A 21,807-nucleotide genomic window follows, 5' to 3' on the forward strand; every position below is an offset into this window, starting at 1 on the left:
CAAGCGCTTCTTTAATGTTAATAGCTTGACAGTGGGCTCTCATGGAGCCTCACAAATGTTCAGAGCATTGTTGAGACTCACCAACACCAAACTTAGAGTTTGGATATGGGAGTTCAACACCAAACTTGGAGTTTGGGTGTGGCCTCCCAACACTAAACTTAAAGTTTGACTGTGGGGCTTTGTTTGACTCTGTTTTGAGAGAAGCTTTTTATGCTTCCTCTCCAAGGATGCAGAGAGAGATCCTTGAGTTGTAAACACAAGGTTATCCTCATTTAATTGAAGAATCAATTCTCCTTTGTCCACATCAATCATAGCTCTTGCTGTGGCTAGGAAAGGTCTTCCTAGGATGATGGATTCATCCTCTTCCTTTCCAGTATCCAGGACTATAAAATCAGCAGGGATGTAAAGGCCTTCAACCTTTACTAACACGTCCTCTACTTGTCCATAGGCCTATTTTCTTGAGTTGTCTGCCATCTCTAATGAGATTTTAGCAGCTCGTACCCCATAGATTCCCAGTTTCTCTATTACAGAGAGGGGCATGAGGTTTATCCCTGAACCAAGTTCACACAGAGCCTTAAAGATCATGGTGCCTATAGTACAAGGTATTATGAACTTTTCAGGATCCTGTCTCTTCTGAGGCTGTGTCAGTTGATCCAGATCACTTAGTTCATTGGTGAACAAGGGAGGTTCATCTTCCCAAGTTTCAATACCAAATAATTTGGCATTTAGCTTCATGATTGCACCAAGGAACTTGGCAGCTTGCTCTTCAGTAACATCCTCATTCTCTTCAGAAGAGGGATACTCATCAGAGCTCATGAATGGCATAAGGAGGTTCAATGGAATCTCTATGGTCTCTAGATGAGCCTCAGAGTCCTTTGGTTCCTCAGAGGGAAGCTCCTTATTGATCACTGGACGTCCCAGGAGGTCTTCCTCCTTGGGATTCACGTCCTCTCCTTCCCTTATAGGTTCGGCCATGGTGCTTATATCAATGGCCTTGCACTCTCCTTTTGGATTCTCTTCTGTATTGCTTGGGAGAGTACTAGGAGGGATTTCAGTGATACTTTTACTCAGCTGGCCCACTTGTGCTTCCAAATTTCTAATGGAAGACCTTGTTTCATTCATGAAATTAACAGTGGCCTTGGACAGATCAGAAACTAAGTTTGCTAAATTAGAGGTATTTTGTCCAGAGTTCTCTGTCTGTTGCTGAGTGGATGATGGAAAAGGTTTACTATTGTTAAACCTGTATCTTCCACCATTATTAAAGCCTTGTTGAGGCTTTTGTTGATCCTTCCATGAGAGATTTGGATGATTTCTCCATGATGGATTATAGGTGTTTCCATAAGGTTCACCTAAGTAATTCACCGCTGCTATTGCAGGGTTCTCAGGATCATAAGCTTCTTCTTTAGAAGATACCTCTTGAGTACTGTTGGATGCAGCTTGCATTCCATTCAGACTCTGAGAAATCATATTGACTTGCTGAGTCAATATTTTGTTCTGAGCCAATATGGCATTCAAAGTATCAATTTCAAGAACTCCCTTCTTCATAGGCGTCCCATTACTCACAGGATTCCTCTCAGAAGTGTACATGAATTGGTTATTAGCAACCATGTCAATGAGTTCTTGAGCTTCTGCAGGCGTTTTCTTTAGGTGAATGGATCCACCTACAGAAGTGTCCAATGACATCTTTGATAGCTCAGATAAACCATCATAGAATATATCCAGGTTGGTCCATTCTGAAAGCATGTCAGAAGGACACTTTTTGGTCAGCTGCTTGTATCTTTCCCAAGCTTCATAGAGGGATTCACCTTCTTTTTGTTTGAAGGTTTGAACATCCACTCTAAGCTTGCTCAGCTTTTGAGGAGGAAAGAACTTGGCTAAGAAAGCCGTGACCAGCTTATCCCAAGAGTTCAGGCTATCTCTGGGTTGAGAGTCCAACCACATTCTAGCTCTGTCTCTTACAGCAAAAGGGAAAAGCATGAGCCTGTAGACTTCAGGATCTACTCCATTGGTCTTAACAGTATCACATATCTGCAAGAATTCAGTTAAGAACTGAAAAGGATCTTTAGATGGAAGTCCATGAAACTTGCAGTTCTGCTGCATCAGAGAAACTAGCTGAGGTTTCAGCTCAAAGTTGTTTGCTCCAATGGCAGGAATGGAGATGCTTCTTCCATGTAAATTGAAATTAGGTGCAGTAAAGTCACCAAGCATCCTCCTTGCATTATTGTTGTTGGGTTCGGCTGCCATCTCTTTTACTTGTTCAAAATTTTCAATAAGGTTATCTCTGGATTGTTGTAATTTAGCTTCTCTTAGTTTTCTCTTCAGAGTCCTTTCAAGTTCTGGATCAGCTTCAACAAGAATGCCTTTTTCTTTGTCCTTGCTCATAAGAAAGAGAAGAGAAAAATAAAAGAAGAGGAATCCTCTATGTCACAGTAAAGAGGTTCCTTATTGTTAGTAGAAGAAGAAAAGGAATAGGAAGTTCGAATTTGGTGAGTAATGTGAGGAAGAGATGTTAGTAGATGAATAAATAAATAAAAGGAGATGAGAAAGAAAGAATTTCGAAAATAATTTTTGAAAAAGAGTTAGTGATTTTCGAAAATGGTTTTTTTGAAAAATGTTAGTAATTTTCGAAAATTAAGATTTAAAATTTGAAATAATTAGTTAATTAAAAAGAAATTTTGAAAAAGAGGGAGATATTTTCGAAAATTAGAGAGAGAGAGAGTTAGTTAGGTAGTTTTGAAAAAGATAAGAAACAAACAAAAAGTTAGTTAGTTAGTTGAAACAAATTTGAAAATCAATTTTGAAAAGATAAGAAGATAAGAAGTTAGAAAAGATATTTTGAAATCAAATTTTTGAAAGAGGTAACATAAGAAGATATTTTTGAAAAGATATGATTGAAATTAGTTTTTGAAAAAGATTTAATTTAAAAATCACAATTAATGACTTGATTCACAAGAAATCACAAGATATGATTTTAGAACTCAAAGTTTGAATCTTTCTTAACAAGCAAGTAACAAACTTGAAATTTTTTAATCAAAACATTAATTGTTATTGTTATTTTCGAAAATTATGATGTAAATTTAAGAAAAAGATTTTGAAAAATATTTTTGAAATTTTTCGAAAATAACTAAGAAAAATGAAAAAGTTTTGATTTTTGAAAAAGATTTTGAAAAAGATAAGATTTTTAAATTGAAAATTTGATTTGACTCATAAAAACAACTAAATTTTAAAAATTTTTTAAAAAGTCAAATCTAATTTTCAAAATTTTAAGAGAGAAAAAAGGGAAAGATATTTTTTTGATTTTTGAATTTTTATGATGAGAGAGAAAAACAAGAAAAATGATGCAATGCATGAAAGTTATGGATCAAAACAATGAATGCATGCAAGAATGCTATGAATGTCAAGATGAACACCAAGAACACTATGAAGATCATGATGAACATCAAGAACACATTTTTGAAAAATTTTTAATGCAAAGAAAACATGCAAGACACCAAACTTAGAATTCTTTAATGCTTAGACATAAAGAATTCAGGAATGCATATGAAAAACAAGAAAAGACACAAAACATGCAAATGCAAAGATCAAACAAGAAGACTTACCAAGAACAACTTGAAGATCATGAAGAACACTATGAATGCATGATTATTTTCGAAAAATGCAAGATGCACATGCAATTGACACCAAACTTATAACATGACTCAAGACTCAAACAAGAAACACAAAAAATATTTTTGATTTTTATGATTTTCTAATTTTTTTGTATTTTTTCGAAAATTATTTGAAAAACAAAAATAAGAATTTCAAAATTTTTAATATGAATTCCAGGGATCTTATGCTCTTTAGTCTAAAGCTCCAATCAAAGGGTCAGGCATGGCTTAATAGCCAGCCAAGCTTTAGCATGTAACAGGTAGATCATGAACAGCAGTAGGTGGATTAGCACCAACTAACTTGCTCTTGATAATAAATTGGAAGCCTCAGTCCAAATGAATTTAGACATGGCTTTACAGCCAGCCAGGCTTCACATGCTTCATGAAACACTAGAATTCATTCTTAAAAATTCTGAAGAAAAATATATTTTTGAAAATATTTTTATTATTTTTTTTTTTGAAAAAAAAACGAAAAAGAAGAAAATATTTTTGAAAAATTTTTGAAAACTTTTTGAAAACAAAATAAAAAGAAAATTACCTAATCTGAGCAACAAGATGAACTGTCAGTTGTCCAAACTCGAACAATCCTCGGCAACGGCGCCAAAAACTTGGTGGACGAAATTGTGATTACACTTTTTTTATGTAAAATTCATTGCTCTTTCTTTCCCTGGCAATGGCACCAAAAACACGATGCCAATACCATGGTTCACAACTTCGCACAACTAACCAGCAAGTGCACTGGGTCGTCCAAGTAATACCTTACGTGAGTAAGGGTCGAATCCCACGGAGATTGTTGGTATGAAGCAAGCTATGGTCACCTTGTAATTCTCAGTCAGGCGGATATAAAATAGTAATGGGATTTTCGAAAATAATTAATAAAATAAGGATAGAAATACTTATGTAAATCATTGGTGAGAATTTCAGATAAGCGTGTAGAGATGCTTTCGTTCCTCTGAACCTCTGCTTTCCTGCTGTCTTCATCCAATCCATCTTACTCCTTTCTATGGTTGGCTTTATGTAAGGATGTCACCGGTGCCAATGGCTACTTTCGATCTCTCTCGGGAAAATGGTCCAAATGCTCTGTCACAGCACGGCTAATCGTTTGGAGGCATCACCCTTGTCGTTGGTTGCATCCTATTCCTCTCTGTGAAAATGGTCTGATGCGCTGTCACTGCATGGCTAATCATCTTGGAGGTTCTCAATCATACTAGAATAAGATTTACTATCCTTTTGTGTCTGTCACTACACCCAACACTCACGAGTTTTGAGTTCGTCACCGTCATTCAATCCCAGAGTCCTACTCGGAATACCACGGACAAGGTTTAGACTTTTCGGACTCTCATGAATGCCGCCATCAATCTAGCTTATACCACGAAGATTCTGATTAAGAGATCTAAGAGATACTCATTCAATCTAATGTAGAACGGAAGTGGTTGTCAGGCACGCGTTCATAGGGAATGATGATAATTGTCACGTTCATCACATTCAGGTTGAAGTGCAAATGAATATCTTAGAAGCGGAACAAGTGAATTGAATAGAAAACAGTAGTACTTTGCATTAATCTTTGAGGAACAGCAGAGCTCCACACCTTAATCTATGGAGTGTAGAAACTCTACCGTTAAAAATACATAAGTGAAAGGTCCAGGCATGGCCGAATGGCCAGCCCCTCTGATCTAAGAACCAGGCGTCCAAAGATGTCTAATACAATAGTAAAAAGTCATATTTATAATAAACTAGCCACTAGGGTTTACAGAAGTAAGTAATTGATGCATAAATTCACTTCCGGGGCCCACTTGGTGTGTGCTTGGGCTGAGCTTGAATGTTACACGTGCAGAGGTTATTCCTGGAGTTGAACGCCAGCTTTTGTGCCATTTTGGGCGTTGAACTCCACTTTGCAACTTGTTTCTGGCGCTGGACGCCAGAATTGGGCAGAGAGCTGGCGTTGAACGCCAGTTTGCGTCATCTAAAATTGGGCAAAGTATGGACTATTATACATTGCTGGAAAGCCGTAGATGTCGACTTTCCAACGCAATTGGAAGTGCGCCATTTCGAGTTCTGTAGCTCCAGAAAATCCACTTTGAGTGTAGGGAGGTCAGAATCCAACAACATCAGCAGTCCTTCTTCAACTTCTGAATCTGATTTTTGCTCAAGTCCCTCAATTTCAACCAGAAAATACCTGAAATCACAGAAAAACACACAAACTCATAGTAAAGTCCAGAAATGTGAATTTAACATAAAAACTAGTGAAAACATCCCTAAAAGTAACTAGATCCTACTAAAAATATACTAAAAACAATGTCAAAAAGCGTATAAATTATCCGCTCATCAGGTACATGGATAGTGGATGTTCAAGGCACATGACTGGAAGGTCAACTTACTTCATCAAACTAAATAAGTATGATGGAGATTTTGTGACCTTTGGAGATGATGGTAAAGGTAAAATCATTGCTGTTGGAAAAGTGGGTAATGAGCAATCTACTTTCATTGATGATGTACTTTTGGTATGTGGTTTGAAGCACAATCTTTTGAGTATAAGTCAGCTGTGTGATTTAGGATATTTAGTGACTTTCAAAAGATTTGAATGCTGTGTTATTAATGAAAAGACAAATGAAGTGATGTTTGTTGCCAAGCATTTTAATAATATGTATGGACTTACTCTTGATGAACTAAAGGATCAAAATGTAGCTTGTCTTCACTCTAAAGAATCTGAAAAGTGGTTATTGTAACAACCCCGGTTTTCGAGAACGCGAAATCTTTTCTGAAAGTACGGATTTCTCCGGAAGATCAGTAAGGGGAAAAACTTTGATATATCATTAAGTATCTCAATCCTCATTTTCATTATGTCATCTTTAAGTTAGAACCTTTTCCGAGACAAGCTCGATAACGCGGTCACGAAGAACCTGGTTTTTGAACCGTATCGGTTAGAAGTTTTGATTTGGTTTTTTGTAAATAGTCTCAGTTTGACGAACTGGACTTGATTTATGAGAGAAGAGAGATAATAGGATGATATTATCATTATATTAGTATTAGAAGCTTCTTGAATAATATTATAAGGTTACCTGGTCACTTTTAGTTAAAAACAGAAAATCGGTTTAACCGGGTTTACGGTTTACTGGTGCAGCTTAGCACCAACACTCTCTGATGAATTTAGCAATGCTAAGGCCTCATTATACATGTACTATTCTTATAATAAATATGTTACTAGTGTCATTTATGCTAGTAGCTCAAAAAATAATTTTTAGAGATGTTTTTACGAGTGTTCCGATACACCTAGTTTTAGTAGTTGTACACCAGAGATATTTTAATATTATTTTAATCCACCTCCAAGCCAACCAATCACAACTCACCTTACACCCCCAAGACCTCCAAGGCTGTCTCATTTCATCATTTTGGCCGAAAATAACAAGAGAGAAAAGAGAGAAACTTTCATGAACACTTAATCTTCAAAGCTTGATTTCTTCTGAACTAAAGCTCAAATCAAAACTCCGATTTCACCAAAATGATCCTCTCTTCTTCCTCTACATAACCATGAAATTTATCAAGGATGGAAATAAGGTGAGCTGGCTGTCTCCCTCCCATTTCAATTCGGTTTTCAAGGAAAACCATGCAAAATATGTGTTTTCTTGATGTTCTTCCTTAGGAATCATACTTAACTTGACTTGAGGGCCAAGAAATGTAAATTTCCAGCAAGTCTAAGGTGAGATATCTCTTCCTAACATACTTAGTGAGATTTGGTCAGTTGAGAGTTTTTGGATTTAAAGTTGTTCTTGATGTGATTTAGGAGGAAAAAGTGCTTAAGGACCACCTGAAAGTTTAACCGAATTAGGAGCAGCAAAACCAGGTAGGGTGTCACGAAATTAATCTTGAATATTTGTGTTTGAGATGTGTGAATGTTGTATGATTTGGCTGTGCTAAAAATTGGTTGCATATATTATTGATTCTTGGTGAAAATTTGGTGAAAGTTTGATGAAATTTAATGAAATTCAAGCTTTAAAGTTCATGTTCTTGGGCAGCTGGAAAAACGAAATCCTAAGCTTAAATTGAGGTTAAATTTGTGTTGAAATTATGTAGAAAAGATGATATTTTAGTGGCTGCTAATTTATTTTGAATTATAGTAAAAATCGGTTGCTGAAAAGACTGAAAAACGGGTAAAAATAGAGAAAGAATCTGAAGAATTTATGAAGAACATGAAGAACACTTTGAGTGTGATGAAGAACAATGAAGAACACCTTTTTGATTCATAAAAGGGCAAGGAAGTAATTAATTTGGTGTTTGGGGGGTTATTTAGTAATTTCTGAAAGTTAGGGTGGTAAACGTAGAAATATTAAAAATTTACGGGTGGTAAAAAGTGAATTTTAAAGGTTAAAAGTAAAAGTAAGTTAATTTTCGAAAATTTAATGATAAAATAATAAAAAAAATAATAAAATATTAAATAATAATTTTTAATTAAAAATAATATTTTAATAAAAATAATAAAATAATGCGGAAAAGGCAGTTTTCTGTAAAAGCTTTAGAAAGACAACTTTAAGCGCAGAATCTCATAATTACCTTCATAAAACACTTAGGGAGTGGTAAAAACATATTAGTGAGGCAAAGATAAATAAAAGATGAAAAGTTGAAGAAAAGATAAAAATCGAAGAAAAAGTCTGTAAAGTTTTAATGACAGAAAAATAGACAAAGACTAGTGAACGAACTAGGGCAACATAGTTAGTCCTGGAATTGCGAATAGGGTTAGGTATTATATGAAAAGTTAAACTATTTCAGTATAGACTTAATGAACCTATACTTGGGACAGACTAACTATTCATACCGAAATCTACATAAGCTTTAAATACATACGTTAAACAGAAAAATCAGAGCAGAGTAAAGAAACACAGAGAACAGAGTAACCAGAGCAGAGTAAAGGGATACAGAGAAAAGAGTAATCAGAGAAAAGTAAAAAGACAAAGAGAAAAGAGTAATGTGATAAAAAGAAATGGTTTGAATTAAGATGTTGTAAAAGTGAAAGATGTAAAGTTTGTACAGTATGATTGAACAGAGAAAGAAAGAGGTACTGCATAAGGATGTGATAATGATGATGAATAATGAGAATGATGATGAATGATGATAATGAGAATGATTATGTGATGATTTGTTGCTTGAGGCAACCCAAGAGATGTGTTTATTCATTTGTTACGTTAAGGCAACTCCAGATATACTTGTATGATCATCTGCTGCAGTGAGGCAGTCAGATAGATAATGGTGTGATCACTGAGAACGCTTTCCTACGGTACAGATCCATATTTTATTTCTGTAAGACAGAGGGGTTATTTCCTGCTACAGAAGTACCGTGACCACCTGTTCCATTTCTGTAGTGGCAGAGGGGTTATTTCCTGTATACAGAAGGTGTGTCGGCGTACATCCCTGCAGTGGCAGATGTGTTATTTCCTGCGTGCAGTGGACCCTGTGGTGGCAGAGGGGTTATTTCCTGTACACAGGGGTATAGCCAATATGAAAGCCTTATCCAGACAGAGGTTGCTGGATAACGTCGGGAGCGGGTTAGTAACCGACAGATGAGCTCATTACCTGCACTAGGGCTAGACATGCATCATACTTGGTTGCACATTTCCTTTGTTATGTTTGTGGTATGAATGTATGCTTTCCTTGTTTGTATTCCATTCTCTGCGCTTGTGATATTTTCTTGTATTCTTCTGTTTGTGTTCTGCTATCTGTTTTCTCTATCTTCTCTACTTATCTGTGTTTTCTAATTATTGCTTCCTTGTATTTTGTTAATAGTCTGCTAAACAACATAGAATTAATGAACGTAACTAATAACCCCGACCCTACTAAGAACTCCCTAGTTCTTACCCCTTCTCTCTCCCTTCCCCCTTCAGATGAAAGTAAGAGTACCTTACCATAGTTCGCTGATGACCGTTCGCAAGACGAGGTTTCTGCTCTAGATAGTCTTCTGAGTCTAGGGTGAATATCGTTCTCTGATTATATGTAAATACTGTGAGACTAGCCAATGTCTGCACCCCTTCGTATGCGCACTTTAACCTAAATCCTGTGTACGAGATTCCTATTTTGTGGATACTTCATGGCTACCAGAGAGACGTCCTGTGGAAAAGTCTGATCGTGCAGAGGAGTAGCAGATGATGTTCTATCTTTTGATGACGTTCCACCTGACTTGAGTTGTGAAGACTTAGAACGTACTTTCCCTCACTTTAGTAGTTTAGAGGGACTAGGTGAGTATAGAGTCTAGGCTAGCCTAGGTGCCAGCTTAGGGACCTCTTGAATAGGTCAGGACCTGGGATGTTGTATGTATGTATATGTATATAGTTATTATCTAGCTATACCAAGGGGTGTTCTAACTAAAGGTCTATACTCTAATAAAGGTTGGATAACTGAATGTTGCTAGCTACTTGTGATGTATTTATGTGTGGTTGCTTATAACTATTTTATCTGTTATCAGCTGTGAGTTGATTATGAATGATTCCGTCTATTAATCCAAATGTTTTCAAAAAAAAAAGTACCTCGCTAACTAAGTACGCTTTTAACAACGAATCAGGCTCATATAATAAATAATAGATAATAATTAGGATGACAAATTGGTAGCACTCAATTTCTGGTATGTCCTAGGTGTACTGAAAATTGGGTCGTTAAAGTTATGGCACAAGAGATTGGGCCATGCAAGTATGTTTCAAATAAACAAACTTGTAAAGAAAGAATTAGTAAGAGGCCTTCCTTTGATAAAGTTTGACAAAGACATCACTTGTGATGCTTGCCAAATGGGAAAACAAACAAAAAGTTCTTTTAAATCAAAGGAAGACATCTCGACTAAAAGACCACTTGAGTTGCTACACATTGATTTATTTGGTCCAACACGAACTCAAAGCCTAGGTGGTAAACATTATGGTTTAGTAATTGTGGATGACTATACTAGGTTTGGTTGGGTTTTATTTCTTTCACACAAAAATAAAGCCTTTTCGGCCTTTGAACCTTCTTGCAAGAAAATTCAAAATGAAAAGGATTTAAAAATATCTTCTATAAGAAGCGATCATGGAACTGAATTTGAAAATAATTTGTTTGAATCATTTTGTGAGGAATCTGGAATATCTCACAACTTCTCTTGTCTAAGAACACCACAACAAAATGGTGTTGTGGAAAGAAGAAATAGAAGCATACAAGAGATGACAAGAGCTATGCTTTGTGAGAGTAATGTTCCAAAATTCCTTTGGGCTGAAGCGGTTAACACGGCTTGCCACATTTTGAATAGAACAATCATAAGGAAATTTTTGAAAAAAACCCCTTATGAACTTTGGAAAGGCTACCCACCAAATTTATATTACTTACACATCTTTGGATGCAAATGTTTTATTTTAAATAACAAAGAAAATTTGGGTAATTTTTTATCCAAAGGCTTATGAGTGTTTGTTTGTAGGATATTCCACAACTAGTAAAGCATATAGGGTTTATCATCAAGATACTAGAATTATTGAGGAGTCCATACATGTTACATTTTGTGATACTAACTTGGTACAAAGCATTTTGGAAGATTGTGATGCAGGAAATCAAGCTCAAAAGGAAGTTGAACCTGTGCAAAATCAAGAGAATGGAAATTCTATTCAAGCTGAACCAGAAAATGCTGTTGCTGAAAATTTAAGAGACAATTCCATTTTGTCTCACGAATCTGAAGGAAACCCTGAAGCTAGCAGCACCCAGAATCCCCTGGTAACTGAATCTGCCTCCAAGTCCACCAGACCTCCTGAATGGAGATTCTTGAAGAATTACCCTGAGGAATTTGTCATTGAGGACGTCTCTCATGGAGTGAAAACAAGGTCTTCCACTAGAAAGGCAAATGAAGGATCAAACATTGCCCTTCTTTCACAAATAGAGCCTCAAAACATCAAGGAAGCACTTAGTGACCCCTCTTGGGTCAAAGCTATGAAGGATGAGCTTCTTGAGTTTGAAAAGAATCAAGTATGGACTTTGGTTCCAAGGCCAAGTGAAAAGAAAGTGACCAGCACCAAGTGTATATTTTGGAACAAGTAGGGAGAAGATGGTAGCATTGTAAGAAACAAGGCAAGGCTAGTAGCACAAGGATATGACCAAGAAGAAGGAATAGACTTTGATGAATCCTTTGCCACTGTTGCCCGAATGGAAGCCATAAGACTTCTCTTAGCTTATGCTGCATTTTGTGGTTTTAAATTATATCAAATGGATGTGAAATGTGCATTTTTGAATGGTGTGATAGATAGAGAGATGTATGTGGAGCAGCCTCCTGGTTTTAATAAAGAGCATTCTAATCATGTTTTCAAATTATCTAAAGCTCTCTATGGTTTAAGACAAGCTCCTATAGCTTGGTATGAGAGACTTAGCTCTTTTCTTTTGAAAAATGGTTTTCAAAGACGCACCACTGACACAACTCTATTTATCAAGAATCCTAATGATTCCTTCATTTTAGTTCAAATATATGTTGATGATGTTATTTTTGGATCAGCAAATGAATCCCTTTGTTCTGAATTTGGAAAGCTCATGACAAGTGAATTTGACATGAGTATGATGGGTGAACTTAATTTTTTTCCTTGGGCTGTAAATTAAACAAACTGAAAATGGTATTTTCATTCACCAAGAGAAGTATGCCAAGGAATTAGTTAAGAAATTTGGTATGAAAAATGCCAAACCCATAGGAACTCCCATACATATGAATTCTAAATTAGATAAGGGAGAAACTAAGAAAGATGTTGATGAGACTAGGTATAGAGGAATGATTGGTTCTCTTATGTACTTAACTTCCTCTAGACCCGACATTGTGCAAAGTGTTGGATTGTGTTCTAGGTTCCAATCCAAACCAAAAGAGTCACATCTTTCTGCAATTAAAAGGATCATTAGATATGTTCATGGCACATCCAATTTCGGTCTTTGGTATCCTAAGATTGATGATTTTTTTGCAGTTGGTTATTATGATGCAGATTTTGCTGGTGATAGAGTTAATAGAAGGAGCACTTTAGGTTTATGTTGCTTCCTTGGAAAGTCCTTAAATGTTTGGTCAAGTAAGAAGCAACCAACAGTGGCCTTATCCACTGCAGAAGCTGAGCATATAGCTGCTTCTTCTTGTTGTTCTCAGCTTTTATGGTTAAAAACACAGCTTGCAGATTACAAATTAAATGCTGAAAATATTCCCTTGATTTGTGATAATATGAGTGCCATTAATATTTCTAAAAATCCAGTTTTTCACTCTAGGACTAAGCATATAGAAGTAAAATTTCACTCAATAAGAGAACATGTCCAAAAGGGGAATATTAGTATTCAATTTGTTAAATTAGAGGAACAATTAGCAGATATTTTCACAAAACCATTAGCTGAGGATAGATTCTGCATGCTTAGGACTTGTCTAGGAATTTTGAGTTATGATTCTTTATTTGAAAAATGCTGATGTATTTGCTGGAGCATTTTTTTGTCTCATAAACAGGTATGAGACAATTCTGGGCAGGTGATGAACGTTTCCATTCAAACCAATGTGTTATGGGCTTGTTTAATGTGGAAGTTAATCTGGGCCAATCTCAAAATTAGATCATGAGTGGTCCAATGTGTTTCCTTAATTCAAACCACATCTGGGCCCATTATAAATGTTACATGTTTGTTTGCTTGATTTTGTGATGACTTGTGTGTTTAAATCTTCTATAAGGGTTTTCATTTAATGTTTTGTGGCCCAAAAGGTTTTCGAATTAATTTAATTTTTTTTGTTTTGGTCCAAAAAGTGTTTCAGTTTATTTTTGTTGTCTTTCAAAATTTAAAATTAATTTCCTGTTTTATTTTAAAAATCAAATAAAATCTTTCTTGAATGAGGTCATGTCTTTTCAAGTCTTTTCAATAGATAATGCAGTTGCATGGTTTGAGAAACTTTCTTTTGGGTACGGTTAACAACACTCCCTCTCTTCCCTCCATAACTTCTCCTCCAACTCTTCGATTTCTTCCCACTCACTTTACTGCTTATCTTCCTTCAAAAGACTGAAACTAACCAAATGAGGAAGAAAACCATTGCTAAAAGGCCTCCTCGTGAAAAAGTGTACAAGCTTCCCACAAAGCCTTCCACTCGCTCTCAAGACCAGACCTTTACTCCATCTCCTTCTCCTCCTACCTCTCCTCCTTGCACTACTCCCAAGGCACAAACCAAGACCACGCCAAGGTACCCTGTCCCTGCCAAGCCGACACCACCACCGAAGGTCACACCTTCCAAGCCAGGCTCCTCAAAACCTGGTTCTGTGAAGCCTAGCTCCTCCAAGGGCAAACATCCGGAGGCTGAAAAACCTGTTCTGAACCAACACAACCCAAATCCAGGTCGGTTCCTGTGCTCTCTCAACGAGGTAACACTCGAGTTCCTCTCAAAAATGTTAAAGAACCAGACATTGGACCTTTTGATCACAAAGCTCACTTTTTGACCTCTCACTCGAACTATAACCCCTATAGATTCAAATCTGCCATGAATAATGACTTTTATGATGGGGTTATCAAGTATCATACTCTATGTCCATCTTTTCTCACTGATCTGCCATCTTTGAAAAGAAAAGGTTTTCCATTTGTTGATAACTTGATTTTTCTGGACTGGAATCATCTTTTTGACATCAAAAAGCCTGTTTATCCCTTATTGGTAAAAGAATTTTATGCAAACATGACCTATCATGAAGGCACTGCTCATTCATATGTAAAGGGCCGAGACATAGCTTTAAACAATGAAACTATCAGTGATGCCTTGAAGTATACTGATGTTGGGCCTTGTGCTTACACTTTGGTTAAGTGGGATGAAGGAGTTGGAATTTCTTATCATGATGCATTGGCTCACATTTGTGAACATGTTTCTTTAATTGATGGTATTACACCTACTTACAAAGCCCTAGGATATGAGCGTGCTCAGTTGCACCGAATGGTCAACCACATTATTCTGCCTCAAAGCGGCTCATATCAAAGGGTTTCCTACACTGATACTCTTGTTTTATATGCCCTTCTCACCAAAACTGAAATTTCATTTGCATACTTGATGGTTAGATATATGTTTGACTCTATTAGGAGTGAAAAGGACAAAGCACTTCCTTATGGCATGTTTCTAACTTGTATATTTTAGTATTTTGGTGTTGACTTGACCAATGAGGACTATGAAAATAGACATTCATACTTCAAAGGGGGTGGTTCAGTGAAACAGAACAAAGGACCTACTCGATCTGAAAGGGTGGTCTTAGATGATGAAGATGATGACTTTGTTCCTGAGGATTCTCCTTCTCTCTCCACTGAGAGTACATCCATCTCTACTGGAAAGAAATCTGCTTTGCTGAATGTGGTAAAAGATGTTGTTCAGGAGTTCGTTTCCCAATCAAATCACATGATTGCGATGAGCAAAGAGCAAAGGAAATTAGCTAGCAAGCATGAGAATTTCCTAAAGAAATCAAGGGATAGAGTGGCTGTGTTCATGACCTTCATTGATAACCTTCAAAAGGATGAAGACCCTTCCACTGATATTGAAGAGGAAGCTGATTCGGAGGGAAATGGTTCTAATGCCGAAGATTTGTCTCATGAAAACTGCTGCTGCTGCTCTCTTTTTGTCTCATGAATTCTATTTATTTTGTTACTATTGAACTGTTTTTATCTTGGATGACTGTAATAACTCTAAATACTGCTACACTTTTGTTAGTTTGGTTAGACCTTTGGACTGCTATCTAACCTTTTTTCTTGCAGAATTTGTATTGATGTTTTTGTTGATCATGCTTATTATCTGCCCTTGATGACAAAAGGGGGAGTAATAGCACTAGGATAATAGGATGGTAAATGTGTCCTAGGAATTTTTTTAGCAATGCTGTAGCTACTAGTACTTCTTTTGGGATTTTTGTCCAATTGCTGCATTAAAACTTGATTTCACATGCTGAATCCTTTTGCTGATGATATTAGCTTGATATTAGGCTGATTATGTGATGTTGCTTATTTGATGTCCCTTAGCCAAGATAAATGTATGTAGCTCTTTATTGTGCTCTCTTTAAGAATAATGAAAAACAGGAACAAAGAGGAAAGCACAAATCCAGGGGGAGCTAATCCTAAAAAGGAAAGGGGGAGTAACATAAAACCAAATGACAAAAATCAAAGGGAGTTTCTAAACCTTACTCAAACTTATTTCCTTTTTTATCATTGCTCAAATCATGTTTGTTATCAAGGGGGAGATTGTTGAGTTAAGAAATTAACGAAATTAATTAGTGACGACAAACGTTATTTTTGGGCAAAATAAATAATTAGTGTTGATTAATTATAATTACTTATTACTAATTGTTTATTGTTGCAGGCCAAAATTCAATAGCCCAAATAGAATGAAAAGCAATCAGCAAGGATGGTGGGCTGAAAGCAAAATTAAGAGCCCAAGGAAAAGCAAAGAAGGAAGCCAAAGAAATCAAAACGGGCCAAGCATATCACTACCCGATCTAAGCCCGAATTGAATTTCAATTCCCTCTCACTTGCTTTCAGCAAATCAACGTTCCTTTCTTCTCTGTCTCAGTCAAATCAGAAAATCAGAAAAGTGAGAAAGAGAGAAAGAGCGTCTTCCCTAAGCTAGTCACCAAAGAAGCAAGAGAGAGAAGGATTAAGCTTGAAACACAGAAGTCTAATCAGGAAATCCAAACCAAATCAAGCTTAGGTTAAAGGTAACCCATTTCCTCTTGCATGCATCAGATCTTTTTCTCTTCTTCCCAACTCTCTGCTCTATCTGAAATGAGATACAAAGGAAAGATGGTTTCTGTTCTTCTCTGCTGTGTATCCACGGTCTTAAACATGACTTGGGGACCAAGTTGGTTTTTAATGGCTAAGATCAAATTGATCATGGGAAGATTTCTATGGTTGCTGCAATATGGCTTTCGGTCAAGATAAAAAAGTCAGAAGGAGAATTTCTACTCTGGGGATTAAGGAGAAAAAGTGTATCTGTGGGTTGGTGAAGCTCAAGGCTCAAGGTGTTGACCTTGGAAGAAGAACCCAGCAACATGCAAGGAGATAAAAGAAGACTTTGTGCTCATTCAAAACTAAGGAGAGAAAACCAGTGAATAGAGGTTTTGTTCTGAGAGAGCTCTTTGAAGAAGTTCAACTAACTAGACAGTGTAACCTAATCAAAGGTGCATTCTGCCAGTATGAAAACTAAATTAGAGGCTTGCTAATCTGGTTTTTCGCATAGCACAGAGGCTGTTGATGAAATCAATCTCCTTCATGTTTTACTGATTGTAATGTACTTTTCAATGTTTATATTTCTGTAATTTCTTGTGAGAAAAGGCATTGTGAGGATACTCAAGTAAAAGCCATGAATGAAAAAAGGCTGAGTGAAACACTTGAGAGAAAAGCCTAGAGTTATTTTCTGATTTCTTTAGGTATGTCTATGTCTTGTATCTTGTACCTGTGAGGTATCCCTTTCTTAGTTGGGTTAGCACTAAAAGTGAATAGTTAGCTATTAGCATAGCCAATGTCAAGTTAGGTTAGAACTTGAGTGTGAAAGGATTGGGTCATTCCTGTGAAATTGGTGTATGTAATACTGTTAACTATAGTGGAAATTCCTCCATTGTTGTGGAGGAGACTGGGCGTAGGTTGCATAGCACAAGACAACCGAACCAGGATATATGCTGGTGTTAGCTTTTCTCTTCTCTGCACTATTCTGTTTTCTGATATTCATGAGACAAAAATAAATTGTCTCATAAATTTCTACTGCTGAGTTCAAACAGAATTAGAATTGAAAGTTTATTTAAAAAGGGTCATAACAACAACTAAAAGAAAGGCATAGATTCAACCCCCTTCTCTAAGCCTACCACAACCTTCAGATTTTCATGCTCATATTGAATCAATCAAACATCATTTATTTTACACAAAATCATAGGTTTTATGCTAGAATTAATTAATTTTATAAATGATGCAAAGATCAGTGATTTTAGTGGAACTTTGATTAGTTGTTTGGTTGCTTGTAGGTGAAGAAATGATGGAAGGAGGAATTTTTGGCATACTTTTGAAGTTTGAGCATGCTTTGGACCTTAGGCCACGCTTTAAAAAAGCATGGCCCAAGAAAATAAAGCGCGGCCCATGACAATAAAGCGTTGTACTCGAAGAAGGAACCAACATGCGTTCAAAGAAGAGAACGCTACGTTGCCTTTCTTTCACTTTTTCGTGACATTCTTGGCAAAGAAGCAAGGCATGCACAAAGCAAAACAAAGGGGTAGCATTTGGAAATGTGAATGCTACGCTCCATTTTTGCCCACTTTCTCGTGGACTTTGGCTTGGAAACAAAGATCCTTGGCTAGCGTTCAAAGGAGTGAACGCTACGCTCACTTTCTTTCCCTTTTTCGTGATGCTGGCCAAGGGAAGCAAAAAGTGCACCACACATGCGCTGGCCAAGACTCGAAGATGTACCAAATTTGCTAGCCAAGGAAGGAACGCTCAAAAATTCAAGCGTAGCGCTCCCTTTTGCCAAGTTTTTCGTGCCTCTCAACCTTGGAAGGAAGGCTCAGCATCATGTAGCGTCCACAATTTGAACGTAGCGTTCAAAAAGTGAACGCTATGGACAAGGAGCTTTGGGAAAGGAGGCTTGGCACATGACAAGGCTAAGTGAACATAACGTTCACAAGACCAAACGGAGCGCTCCCCTGGGAGCTGACCCATGCCTCCAACTTGAACTAAAGCCAACCGGACCCATCCTTCTTCAAATCCATATTTCATTCAAGGCCCCAACTTTGAAAAGCCCACTCCAAACTTTGAAGACCAAAATAGAAAGTGTATAAATAGGATTAAGTTTTATTTGTAAAGGACCTTTAGCTCATTTTTTAGTTTTCACTTTGAATTTGCAATTGTTTTTGAATTTGGGATTTGGGAATTGGATTTGAGTTTTCCTTCTGCATTTTTCTTTCTTCTACAACTTCTACTTTCTGGTTTTGGAAATTGAATTGAGATTGAAAAGCTCTATTGATTCCTGATCGGAGAATCATATTTGCTTTTCTTTCATATAGTTTTGGGAATTTGAGAAGTGGATCTAAGTTTTGTTTGCTGTTTTCAATTTTATTTTCTTCTGCAATCTCTTTTCTGCTTGATCAAGAGAGCAATTGAGATCTAGATCTGCTTTCTAACCTCATTGCTCTTCTTCGATCTTTAATTTCACTTTAGAATTTCATAATTGATTAAAGTTTTCTTGTTGTTTTGTTTCTTGAAACAATTTTCCATTTCTATTCTTGCTACTGAGATCTAGATTTGAATTCTTGCATCTCATAGCCCTCTGATTTACTTTAATTTGCAATTCTTAGTCTAATTCTGAATCCCAATACCCAAATCCTTTTACTCTTCAAGTAATTTACATTTCTCAGCAATTTAGATTCAGCAATTTACATTTCTTGCACTTTAAGTTTCTACAATTTACTTTTCTTGTAATTTAAGTTTTAGCTCTTTTACTTTCTTGCACTTTAAGTTTCTGCAATTTACTTATTCAGCACCTTTAGATTCAGTCAATTTACATTCTGCAACCTTTACTTTCTTGAAATTTTACTTCTGTTAATCAAAATCACTCAAATCATCAAATATTCGCTTAACTAAATTCACCACTTAACTAAAATTGCTCAATCCATCAATCCCTGTGGGATCGACCTCACTCTTGTGAGTAATTACTACTTGATGCGACCTGGTACACTTGCCGGTGAGTCCACATCCTTTAACCTTGACAAGAGAACCCTCAGAAGATTGAGAAGAGAAGCAAGAGGGAAGGGAGTTATTGGTGAAGAGGAATTAGAGGAGGAAGATCAAGTAATAGATGATAACATTCCAGATCACACTAATGGTGTGGCCAACAACAATGGCCAGCCTCAGAGAAGAGTCTTAGCTTCCTACACTATCCCTAACCCAAAGCATTGTGGGAGTAGCATCCTAACCCCCAATGTCAATGCCAATAACTTTGAACTCAAGCCTCAATTGATTACCCTGGTTCAAAACAATTGTCAATATGGAGGTAGTGCTGCTGAGGATCCAAACAAACACCTCTCTGTGTTTTTGAGAATCTCTGACACTATCAAAACCAATGGAGTCAATCCTGATATCTATAAGCTTTCGTTGCTCCCATTTTCACTGAGAGACAAAGCCACACATTGGTTAGAAACCTTTCCTAAGGAGAGCATTACCAGCTGGGATGATTTGGTTAGCAAATTTCTAGCCAAAGTCTATCCACCTCAAAGAGTCATCAAGCTAAAAACTGATGTGCAAACCTTCATACAGCAAGAAGGAGAGTCATTGTATGAAGCTTGGGAGAGGTATAAAGCTCTAATCAGAAGGTGTCCAGAGGAAATGTTCAGTGAGTGGGTGGAGTTGCAGAATTTCTATGAAGGCTTGTCTTTACCTTCAAGGAAAGCTTTGGATTATTCATCAGCAGGATCTTTGCAAATGATGAAAACTGCTCAAGAGGCACATGATCTCATAGACATAGTGGCCAACAATGAGTATTTCTACTCCTCTGAAAGGCAAACAGCTCCAAAGAAGGGTGTATTTGAGCTTGAAGGAGTTGATACTATATTAGCTCAGAACAAACTCATGCACCAGCAGCTCCAACAACAAATTGAAATAATGTCAAAGAGAATGGATGGATTGCAACTTGCAATAGTGAGCACAACTAACCAACCATCAGTCGTGTGAGGACAGTAGGAGGAAAATTATGAGGAGCACCAGCAAGAGCAAGTGCAATACATGCATAATCAATGTTCTGGATCAAATGACTTCCATGGAGACACTTACAACTTGGTGCACGAAATTGTGATCATCAACAATGGCGCCAAAGGACATCGAGCTCTCAAACGTGAATCACACTTTGTCACAATTCTACACAACTAACCAACAAGTGCACTGGGTCGTCCAAGTAATAAACCTTACGTGAGTAAGGGTCGATCCCACGGAGATTGTCGGCTTGAAGCAAGCTATGGTCATCTTGTAAATCTCAGTCAGGTATATTCAAATGGTTATGGAGTTTAAGGTGATGAAAATAAACATAAAATAAACATAAAATAAAGATAGAGATACTTATGTAATTCATTGGTGGATTTCAGATAAGCGTATGAAGATGCTTTGTTCCCCTTGAACCTCTGCTTTCCTATTGCCTTCTTCCAATCATTCATACTCCTTTCCATGGCAAGCTTTATGTTGGGCATCACCGTTGTCAATGGCTATATCCCGTCCTCTCAGTGAAAATGGTCCTGATGCTCTGTCACAACATCGGCTAATCAGCTGTCGGTTCTCGATCATGTCGGAATAGGATCAATTGATCCTTTTGCGTCTGTCACACACCCCACAATCGCGAGTTTGAAGCTCGTCACAGTCATCCCTTCCCAGATCCTACTCGGAATACCACAGACAAGGTTTAGACTTTCCGGATCTCAGGAATGGCCGCCAATAATTCTAGCCTATACCACGAAGGTTCCAATCCTAGATTAGAAACCCAAGAGATATGCATTCAAGCCATTGCTAGTAGAACAGAGGTGGTTGTCAGGCACGTGTTTATAGGTGAGAATGATGATGAGTGTCACGGATCATCACATTCATCAAGTTGAAGAACGAATAAATATCTTGGAGAAGAAATAGACTTGAGTTGAATAGAAAAACAATAGTACTTTGTAATAATTCATGAAGAACAACAGAGCTCCACACCTTAATCTATGGTGTAGAAACTCCACCGTTAAAAATACATAAGAACAAATAGTGTAAGCATGGCTGAATGGCCAGCCTCAAAGGTCTAAGGACTAAACGTTCCAAGATTGATAGTGTGAAAATACAATAGCAAAAGGTTCTATTTATAGAGAACTAGTAGCCTAGGGTTTACAGAAATCAGTAATTAATGCAAAAATCTTCTTCCGGGCCCACTTGGTGTGTGCTTGGGCTGAGCATTGAAGCATTTTCATGTAGAGACTTTTCTTGGAGTTAAACGCCAGTTTTTGTGCCAGTTTGGGAGTTTAACTCCAGCTTTTGTGCCAGTTTTGGAGTTAAACGCCAGAATTCTTGAGCTGACTTGGAACGCCTGTTTGGGCCATCAAATCTCGGGCAAAGTATGGACTATTATATATTTCTGGAAAGCCCAGGATGTCTACTTTCCAACGCAATTGAGAGCGCGCCAATTGGGCTTCTGTATCTCCAGAAAATATACTTTGAGTGC

The 21,807-nt window shown here is 37.0% G+C and overlaps 1 non-coding gene across 1 annotated transcript; it reads left to right on the forward strand.

The window, feature by feature from the left end:
• Window positions 1-1,737: 1,737 nt before the first annotated feature.
• LOC148545520 (small nucleolar RNA R71) lies at window positions 1,738-1,845 on the forward strand. Its single transcript, XR_015901470.1, has one exon. It is a non-coding gene; the product is annotated as a small nucleolar RNA R71 (small nucleolar RNA).
• Window positions 1,846-21,807: the final 19,962 nt, after the last annotated feature.

This window comes from Arachis ipaensis, chromosome B9 (genome assembly GCF_059453495.1).
Source record: "Arachis ipaensis isolate K30076 ecotype BB chromosome B9, ASM5945349v1, whole genome shotgun sequence".
In the NCBI taxonomy this organism is placed as follows: Eukaryota; Viridiplantae; Streptophyta; class Magnoliopsida; order Fabales; family Fabaceae; genus Arachis; species Arachis ipaensis.